General features: G+C 33.5%; 1 long non-coding RNA gene across 1 annotated transcript; it reads left to right on the top strand.

The window, feature by feature from the left end:
• The first annotated feature begins 212 nt into the window (after positions 1–212).
• On the top strand, positions 213–9,176 carry LOC137644056 (uncharacterized). The gene is made up of 3 exons (XR_011045121.1): positions 213–1,241; positions 1,974–2,170; positions 7,132–9,176. It is a non-coding gene; the product is annotated as an uncharacterized lncRNA (long non-coding RNA).
• Positions 9,177–9,885: the final 709 nt, after the last annotated feature.

The following is a 9,885-nucleotide window of genomic DNA, read 5'->3' as shown; positions in this document are numbered from 1 at the left end:
ATAAATCCTGAGCTTCGGAATTATATATAACAAACTGGAATAAAAGTCAGAATAATTTCTGCCCTGAAAGAAATTCATAATTATTTTTGACATAGCTATATATCCATGGAGAGCATATAGTGCAATTGTTTTCGCCACTGAAGATTTATAAAGGTCTCATCGAACCTTTATCCAGTAAGTTGTTAATATAGGTTCTTTTCCTTTCCAGACAAGGCACCATTCATCTCGATTAAAGTCAGTTTTATACATCCATCAATTCAATTCAATACAACTCAAGTTACCTTAAAGAATGAGCCAAGTGTCAAATTCTCTCGAGTAACTTTGATAGTTTTGAAAATTAACTCCACCGTAAGAGACTGCCGAAGTCATTTAGAACGCTTAATTCGATCGCATGATTAAACTAGCTGGCTTCTACCATTAGTTAAAAGCGTAAAAGTGTCCTCTAACAAAGTGACACTACTACGAGGACTTATTTCTAGGGATTGTTTTGAACAAAAAGTAAATTTACTTACTAGGTCATTTAATTTTTATATTTGCTATCTAATCATAGCCTAAAAGAGCGACCTTCTATCATTGATGTTCTAGAGATTTGTATTCAACAAAAGGTAAAGTGACTTTTATTGGGCTATTTAATTGTTATAATTGCTACCCAATCATAGCCTAAAAGAACAATCTTTAATCATTAATGTTTTTGTTTCATGCAAGTTGTTTCATACAAATATAACATAACATATAGAATATATAACATTAACTAATGTTATTGCAAACGTTTTTGTAGTAAATTTATGTCGGAATTCGATGCAATTAAGACGTTGATGAACTTAGAATTCCTAAGTATGGATAATAATTAGTTGTGTATTTGAATTCAGACATTGATAAGGATACTTATCAAATTTCAATAAGTTAAATTACTTATTAACTTGAATAAAACTGCGATAAAGGTCCATCAATAAAACATAAATACAACTAATGAAAAAGTAGTTTGAAGAAATTAGTTCTTTTCTTTAAATTGTGTAGAGTAATTTGCTTTCCAAGTATTGTCGTAGCATCATAATAATAATAATAATAATAATAATAATAATAATAATAATAATAATAATAATAATAATAATAATAAACTTTTGTTGTATCGAGTCGACGTTATATGGAAGTATCGATTTGACTTTAATTTGTAAACAATTACTTCAAGTCGATCTGACCTAAGTCTCCTTCAACATCAAAATGGAAAAGCAGATGTCGAGGTAAGTTTACGTATTTTGAACTTTTCATTAATTTCCATTTGAAAAACGTCATCTTTCACTCGGATCCAATTTTAACATCAAGTAAGATCAATAGTCTACATTTAAAATGCCTTAATTTTACATTGCATTCACTCTATGATTGGGGATATCTTATCGTGGTGAAAGGGTTTGCTTATGGCCATGATCAGTTAGAACCCCACATAATAGGTTGGTTTGCTGTGCACAATCAGACGAAAATCTCTCACCAATCTGAACTGACCAGCGTGGTGATGAAAACTGGTCAAACCCCAGACATGAATTGTCATGTGTGAGGCCCTTGTCCTGCAGTGGACAGGATTTGGTTTTGTCCTCCAGCTTTGGATAATGCTATTGAAGGTTTCTTGATAATGCTCGTGTGAAAGATAAGATGTGATCAAGTTTATTCGGCTTATGTCATGATAAAGAACCAAGTTAAGATTTTTATTGTGACAATTGTTTTGTATAAAAACATTAATTTTAAAAGACTATTGAGGGCACAAAATGATTTGAACAGAAAATACTTATAAACCAATATTCATTCTCTGATTATTGGTGTTGAATAACTTGTCCAGATTATTAATTTACTCATGTTTGTCCCAAGTCTGAATTATTAAAAGAAAATCATAAGAAATTTTATAAAGGTACCCTACATATGTAATGAGCGCACAAAAGTTATCTTGTTTCAGGAAATGATTGATTATTGAACTTTTTCAGATATCTGGATAAAATCCTCAAATTTTCAATCAACGATACTGGAGGCCACCCCCAACAAGTGGGCCTCACCCTCAACTGGAACCCACCCTCAACTGGAAACCATCCTCAACTGGAAACCACCGTCAATTAAAATTCATTAGAGCTCGATACCTGTGCTTGTTAAGAAAATCAAAACGAATGCGTTAACTACTGTAAAGGTAAATATAAATTGTCTTCGTCTCGCACACTTAAAAGATTCATACCGCACGTATTCCAATTGGTTCGTTAAACCATATGCAAATTAAACAACTTATTTACAGTTACTATTGGGTTATGATTACTACTTGGTGGTAGATATTCTCGGAAGATGACCCTGTACTTATGACGACAAGGTCTACTTACCGCAAATTACAGGTAGTTTTTACAAGGTGCTACCTTGACTATGACCAGCTGCATTGAGACAGCTGTCACGGTTTTGATTTTTATTATTTGAGGAAAGTAATAAGATTTCTAGTTAATGAAAAATAATTTGATTCCTTTGTGACCTTATGGGAGGTCAATGTGAAAAAATCTCTCTCTCTCTCTCTCTCTCTCTCTCTCTCTCTCTCTCTCTCTCTCTCTCTCTCTCTCTCTCTCTCTCTCTCTCTCTCTATTCCTATGTCGCCTTCACTCAACCAATGTACCAAGGTTCGTAAGTAGAAAACTATTAAATGGTACAAGATGTCGGCTAACAGTTATCATGCCTTTTACAATTTTGATAGATTTTTATAGCAGAATACGTTAGCCACCAAAACATGTGCCTATAGGCGAGTTTACACGGTCGAACGGTTCGTCGAACACAGTTATGTTCGACGTTATGTTGGAACGTGTGAACGGGGTATTAGGTTATCGAACACGTTTGTTGAACGGTTCGAAGAAAGTCTGTTCTTGCCTGACTTTTGTGGGCGGGGCTTCATTGTCTACAAAGCTTATGCATTTGTGACTGACTCTCATTCTTCGAACTGTTTGACAGTAGGATAGACAACCGAGTTGGACGAACCGTTCGATCGTATAAACCCCGCTCAAGTGTGAATGGTTTTTCCCCCTCATGAATTTGTCCATTCAAGAAAGCACAAACCGATTTTTGTTTGCCAGTAAACTTGAGCCAGAAGGCATATATGTATAGCTGGGCTTGGCAAAATTTATGTTGCAGTTCTCTTAACTCTATTATCATAAGTAGTCCTACTTTTTATATAAGATATTTATCGTTCAATGGCAACAACGAATGCCTTGACAGATATCGATCTGGTTTTGCCAAATGGAATCTAATTGTACACTAACTACCCTAGTGTTTATTATCTGTTATTCTAAATGACAAAAACGGCCCTCAAAAGAAATATTCAAGGGTATGGTAGTAAAAGTTGAGCCTACTGGTACTGTGCGCTCTGCCATCTCAGGAATCTGTAATGTTTGGAAGCCATTACCTTATTTCTATTATCCCATTGAGTCCTAGAACATCCCATTTAAAACAAATTAACGTTTTTTTTTTTTAGTAGGGTTACGTGGGCTACTGATTACAAGATAACGTTTTGTTTAGTTCCCTAGGAATTTTCTCACTGATTTGATTTAACTCTAGTAGTTAGTATGATTATTCCCAGGAAAATGAAGGCTCAATGAAGAAAAAGAATTATTTCACATATATATTACCTTGAAGGCTAATTTTGATGTTCCGTAGATGTAAAAATAAATTATTCATGCTTTGCTTGATATTAAGGTTACATAATCAACATTGTGAACAGCATCGATTGGGAATGTCATGCAAAGGCAAATGACCTGTTTGTATTCAAAGGAGGTATCTTTCAGAAATATAATAGCTTCATACAAGGAAATAGTTACTAGATGTCTAAGAGGTGGAAGCAACCGAAGTTTTAGTTCGTGATTAGATTTTCTTTATAGAATAAGAGAAGCAATACCTTAGCCTCCTTGTCTTAGAAGCTTAGTTAAGCTGGCTAAGATATTCAGTGCCATTTTTTAATTGAAATGGTAGTTTATATATCAATGTAACTAACAATTAGGTCATGACCATATTAAACTAATTATTGACAATTAGATATATCTCCATTTTCCCTCTGCGCAATTGAACCTCCTAAATATCGGGTAGATCAGTCTACACTTTTGCCTCTTTAATTTCTGAATGAAGGGTGGGTGGGTTATATCGTGACAGGAACTAATGAGGACAGGCCCACTTTCAGTTATAGCAGTGACGGTGTACCCCTCACTAGGCATAAGTAAATACATATGAAGTGCATCACTGGCATACAGTACAGCCTGGGATTCTAGTGTTTTGTTATTGTTCAAGAGATTGATGGCAAAGGGTAGACAGCTGTGTTTCATTGACTCAACGGACATTGCCTGTCGCACATATTGGCTAGATGCAATATGAGTTAACATTGGAACACTTAAATTCTATCAAATAGTCTGTTGGACAATGTAACTTGTCTCAGGGTCTTCTATTGTTTTTATATATATATATATATATATATATATATATATATATATATATATATATATATATATATATATAATGTCCTAATTCTTAATAGAGATCTAGCTAAAATTAGTGCATGGTACATATTATGAGGTATGAAGTTGAATCCTAACAAAACTCAAAGTATGATTGTAAGTAGTTCAAGGACTGTGGCTCCTCAACATCCGGATCTCAGCATTGATAATGTTTCTTTAACTTTGTATGACTTAAAATTTTAGGGGTGATTCTCGACAGTAAATTTACTTTGGAGAAACACATTAGGTCTGTCTCTTCTTCAATTGTACAAAAATTCTTCAATTGTACAAAAATTTGACTTATTGAGAAAGTCTCAAGATTTTTGGTGATCAATCTATTCTGAAGAAGTGTTTTAAATCCTTTCATTTTACCTTGTTTCGAGTATTCTTCTGTCTGGTCTTCAGCTGCTGATTCTCATCTTAATTTATTGGACAGGAACTTACGGTCTATTAAATTTTTTATTCCTGATCTAGATATTAATCTCTGGTACCATCGTTAAATTAGTTCATGCATGTTGCATAAGATTTTTCATAATTCTAACCATCCTTTACATTCAGATCTTTCCGGACAGTTCCATCCTGTTCGTAATACTAGGTATGCAGTTAATTCTAATAGTCAGGCCTTCTCCATCATGAGGCTCAATACTACACAGTATTCAAGAATTTTTATTCCAGCAGTGACCAAGTTGTGGAAGGATCTTCCTAATCAGATAGTTGAATCAGTAGCACTTCAAAAGTTCAAACTCGCACCAAATGTTTTTATGTTGAACAGGCTTACATGAGTCCTTATATAGTTTATATGTGAAATATGTTTTAATGTTGTTAATGTTTTTGAAATATTTTATTTAAATTTTTCTTTACTTATATTTATTTCCTTATTTCCTTTCCTCACTGGGCTGTTTTTCCTTACTGGAGCGCTTGGGCTTATAGCATCTTGCTTTTCCAACTAGGGTTGTAGCTTAGCTAGTAATATTATATATATATATATATATATATATATATATATATATATATATATATATATATATATTATATATATATATATATATATATATATATATATATATATATATATTATATATATATATATATATATATATATATATATATATATTATATATATATATATATATACATAATATATATACATAATATATAGTATATATATATATATATATATATATATATATATATATATATATATATATATATATATGTATGTATGTATGTATTTCACAGATTATATTCTTTGAGATTACCCTCCCCTTCTTACTAAATTCTATGCTATCTTTGCTTTGCATAAGTACTAAATATTGTGCACACAACTCGCTTTTCCCTTTCACAAGAGGCAGTAATTTTCATAATCCTAGAATAGATCCTTCATGTTCAACACCCCTTTAACTCGGAATCTCGGATATTAAGCTTCACTTATTTACGATGTCTGTGAAAGAATGGGCTCGCTAGTGTTTATTTTTGTCGAGAATATTTGCCTCCAAGTACTAAAGTTAGGAAGGATGTAGATCGTTTTTATTAACAAACGATATCAAGAGAAACATTAGACTGTACTCCATTATATTCTTTATTTTTTTTTTCTAAATTGATATCAAATTTATACAGCTATTTTAATACAGCTACTGAAGAAAGTATAAACTAAGGGATGCAATTTTTTTCTCAGGTCTGGTTTCTATAAATGTTGAAGTCATGCAATATAGATCTGTGAATATATTCTTCTGCCATAATCAAAGAATTGGATCTGTTACTACAAAATCAGTGTTAGGAATTTTAAAAAGAACGTCATCTACTTTCTTGACTTTGTTAAAGAGGGGGAAACAAATAGGATAATACAGACTATTAAGGTTTAATTTAGTTCACTGATAAAGTTCTTAGTAAAATGAAACTGACACCCCATTCTTGAATGACTTGAAACGTAGCATGCATAGCATGACGAGTTCACTTATTTAGTCAAATAAATTTGATCTCCGCTATTTTGGCCCGATGTTGGTTTTCACTGATGAAAATTTGACGCCCAACTGTTATAGTGTGAAGCTAAAAGGAACTCTCTGGTATTGATCACTATATCTAGTTCTCATTTCAAAGTTATTTGGAAAATATATCCAATAACGACTTTTCCATATAAATTTAAGAGCTTTGTAACGATATCCCTTTTAAATCTAATGCAATGCTTATTGATAGCAATTTATATTTCAAGTAACAAGTTTGTGCATAGGTTAAAACAATTTAAGTATGGCAGGCATTAAAACATTCAGAATGTCTTTTGCTGTAATGTGTAGTCAAACTGCAGTACTGCTTGTTGAATGTGCTGCACAAACCTAAACACTTAAAAGTAAGAGATGACATTGTGGTCTCTTTTTTTCCAGTGTATAATTAGCTTAGAGTACCTATAGTATATATCTTTAGTGCATTACCTTAATATCTCAAAAATAGAGTAAAGCAAATTGGGTACATGTGCCCACTTTCATCACTGATGTTTATTTGTTTTCAAAATGCACTGTGCAAAAGTCAGGAAGAATATAGAAGAATGTAGATGACGTATCTTATTAACAAACTATATCAAGTGAGGCTGTAATATCTTATATTCAGATAAGCTTCGTTTCTAAATGGATATCATTCTTTGCAGGTTCTTTAGTAGAGCTACTGAAGGAATCGTCTGCTAACAAAGAAACTCTAAGGTGTGAAGAGTAAATGAAAACCTATCACATACTTATGGCTACAGAATCCCTCTGCTACTCAGAGAAAATCACTCCAGTTAATTTGAACATCAAGAGGATGAACTGCTGGAAATACCCAGAAAAGCTACAATAGCCAGGATGAACATCGTTGAATAAATGTTGGAAATGACAGAAATTTGGACATAATATGCACGGAAGCAAAATAGGAGAAGACCACAACTCATATAACATGAAATAAGACACACTTAATTATTAATTATAAAAAAATGGTATACAGCTGATCATGTAAACTAGTGTAAATCAATTAGTTTTTTTTTTTTTTTTTTTTTTTTTTTTTTTTTTTTTTTTGCATAAAATCGGTAAAAATCCTAATTATTTCCTCTCGAGGGCAGGTTGGAAATACTTTGGAGCTCTATATATTAAGGATATATAATAGGCTAAATATCCTTGAAAAGACAATGAAAAGGTTGTTATTTTCAAAACGTGACAATTACTGCAATTACTGAAAAAAAAGAAAATCTTAGAAAACATTAGAGGAGAGTACGAGTCCATCTGTGAATAGGATCATAGAAGAATATGGATTTGTGGAACCAAGGCATAAAATGCATATTTGAAAAGATAGTTTCATGTGCCTGGCATAGAAGTTATGAAACAGGAGAATGGGCCAAAATTATCTACTTGGTCAGTTACGTGAGAACTGATTGTAGAGCCAGAAAAGGGCTGGTTTTAAGACTAGACGAAGGTTAATGGCAGAGCCAGATGAAGGCCAATTGTAGAGTCAGATGAAGACCTTTTGTAGGGCCAGATTAAGGCTGATTGCAAAGCCAGATAAGGGCTGATTGCAAGGGCAGATGAGGCCGATCGTAGGGCCAGATGAAGAATTATTGTTGGGTCACTAGATTACATGATCAGTTGTATGCCAGATGAGGGCTTATATCAGATCCAGAAGAGGACTGGCTTTAGGGCAAGTAGCAGAACCAGATGAGGGCCAATTGTAGAGTCAGAGGGTGACAGATCTTAGGGCCAGATAAGAGCTGGTTACAGGGCATGACGAGGACTGATTGCAAGGCCAGATGAGGAATGATTGCAGGGCCAGATTATAGCTAATCGTAGTCACATGAGGCTCGATTCTAGTACCAGAAAGGGTCTTGTTTTAGAGCCAGATGAAAGCCGACGTTAGGGTCAGCTGAGAGCCAATTGTAGTCGGATGAGGACCGATTGTAGGGTCAGATAAGGGCTGATTGCAAGGTCAGACAATGGTCGATGGCAGTGCCAGATGAGGGCCAGTTATAGGGTCATATAAGGATGATGATAGTGTTGGATGAGGTCTGGTATCAGAGCTAGAAGAGGGCTGGTTTCAGGATCAGACGGGTCAAAGGCAGTGCCAAATGAGGGCCGATAAGAAGACTTCAACTGCAGACCTGAAACGTAGATTTGCTGAATAGAACAAAATTGAAATGACAGACATGTAAAGAACGAAAAGTAGCCAAAAATATCTTTAGAACAAAGGAAGCATTTTTATCATTAGTGTCTGTAGAAAATTAGTTTTGAAAACTAGTCGAGGAGAGGAAATCATTCGTAAGCAGATATCAGTGATCACTTAATGATGATTTGCACAGTCGTAGAATGCCACGTTTACCTTAGAAGTGACAGAATCAGCAACAAAAAGTAAAAAAAGGCATGGAAGGAAAGTCAAACTATCTGTAGACGATACACAATTTTACTTCTTCATAAATGATATATACGGCACTGCAGAAACTCTTAAACAAAATTCTTACCAGTGTTATGGAATGGATGACAATTTAACAACTAAAATTGGATGAGAATAAAACTGATTTTACAGTGGTTGGAAAGAAAAACATCCCTAAGAAACATACATGTCCTGATATCTAATAAAGTTTGTTATCTAGGAGTATCTCTTAACTGTAAACTTGTCTTTCAATGCTAAATAAATAATGTAATGAAAACTGTTGAATATCATCTTCGAGACAATGCTTTTATATTAAGTATCAGGATGAACATTCTGTAAAGAACAACTCCATCTACCACAATCTACCAAAATTGCAATTTAAATCACAAAACATAAAAGAGGAGCAAGACTGATAAAAGGTATCTCATCCCGAAAAAGGATTACTTCTACTGTATGCTAATTGGTTTACACTGGCTGCCTATTAAAGAAAGAACTGAATTTGAAATATGTACAATAACCCATCAATTTTTCTGAACAGTGCATCCAAAATATCTATGAGAATTGCTACATATTGTACATCCAACAAATACTATTAACACGACAATAGTTAGTTGGTTTTGAATTATTGTAGCCAAGATAATGTCTACTGGGGGTTATAAAGCTTGTTATATGTAGCTCCAAGACAATACTGTACAATAAGCTCCTACTAGGCATTCGAAAGACTGAAGATATGATGGCTTCCAAGAGGAAACTGAAGACTTTTTTTTGTTTACTAATTGCTTCGATGATGTGAATTTGACAAACAAGCAATATGCAGTGTGAAATACTGAATGCCTTGGAATTAATATGATAAAATGAATTGCAAAAGGTTCTATAAAGAGTAGGATTCTCCTACAGTATAGGACCAGAAAAACAGCCATTAAAAGTAAAGTAAATAATGAGTGATTCCGGAGGATATGGCATAGAAAAAAAAAGACAAGCCGTAGAGCTGGCTATAGGACAAGCCATCAAA

The sequence above is a fragment of the Palaemon carinicauda genome, chromosome 7 (assembly GCF_036898095.1).
Source record: "Palaemon carinicauda isolate YSFRI2023 chromosome 7, ASM3689809v2, whole genome shotgun sequence".
Taxonomy (NCBI): Eukaryota; Metazoa; Arthropoda; class Malacostraca; order Decapoda; family Palaemonidae; genus Palaemon; species Palaemon carinicauda.
The sequence above is the reverse complement of the archived record's forward strand: the minus strand, read 5'-3'. Positions and strand labels throughout refer to the sequence as shown.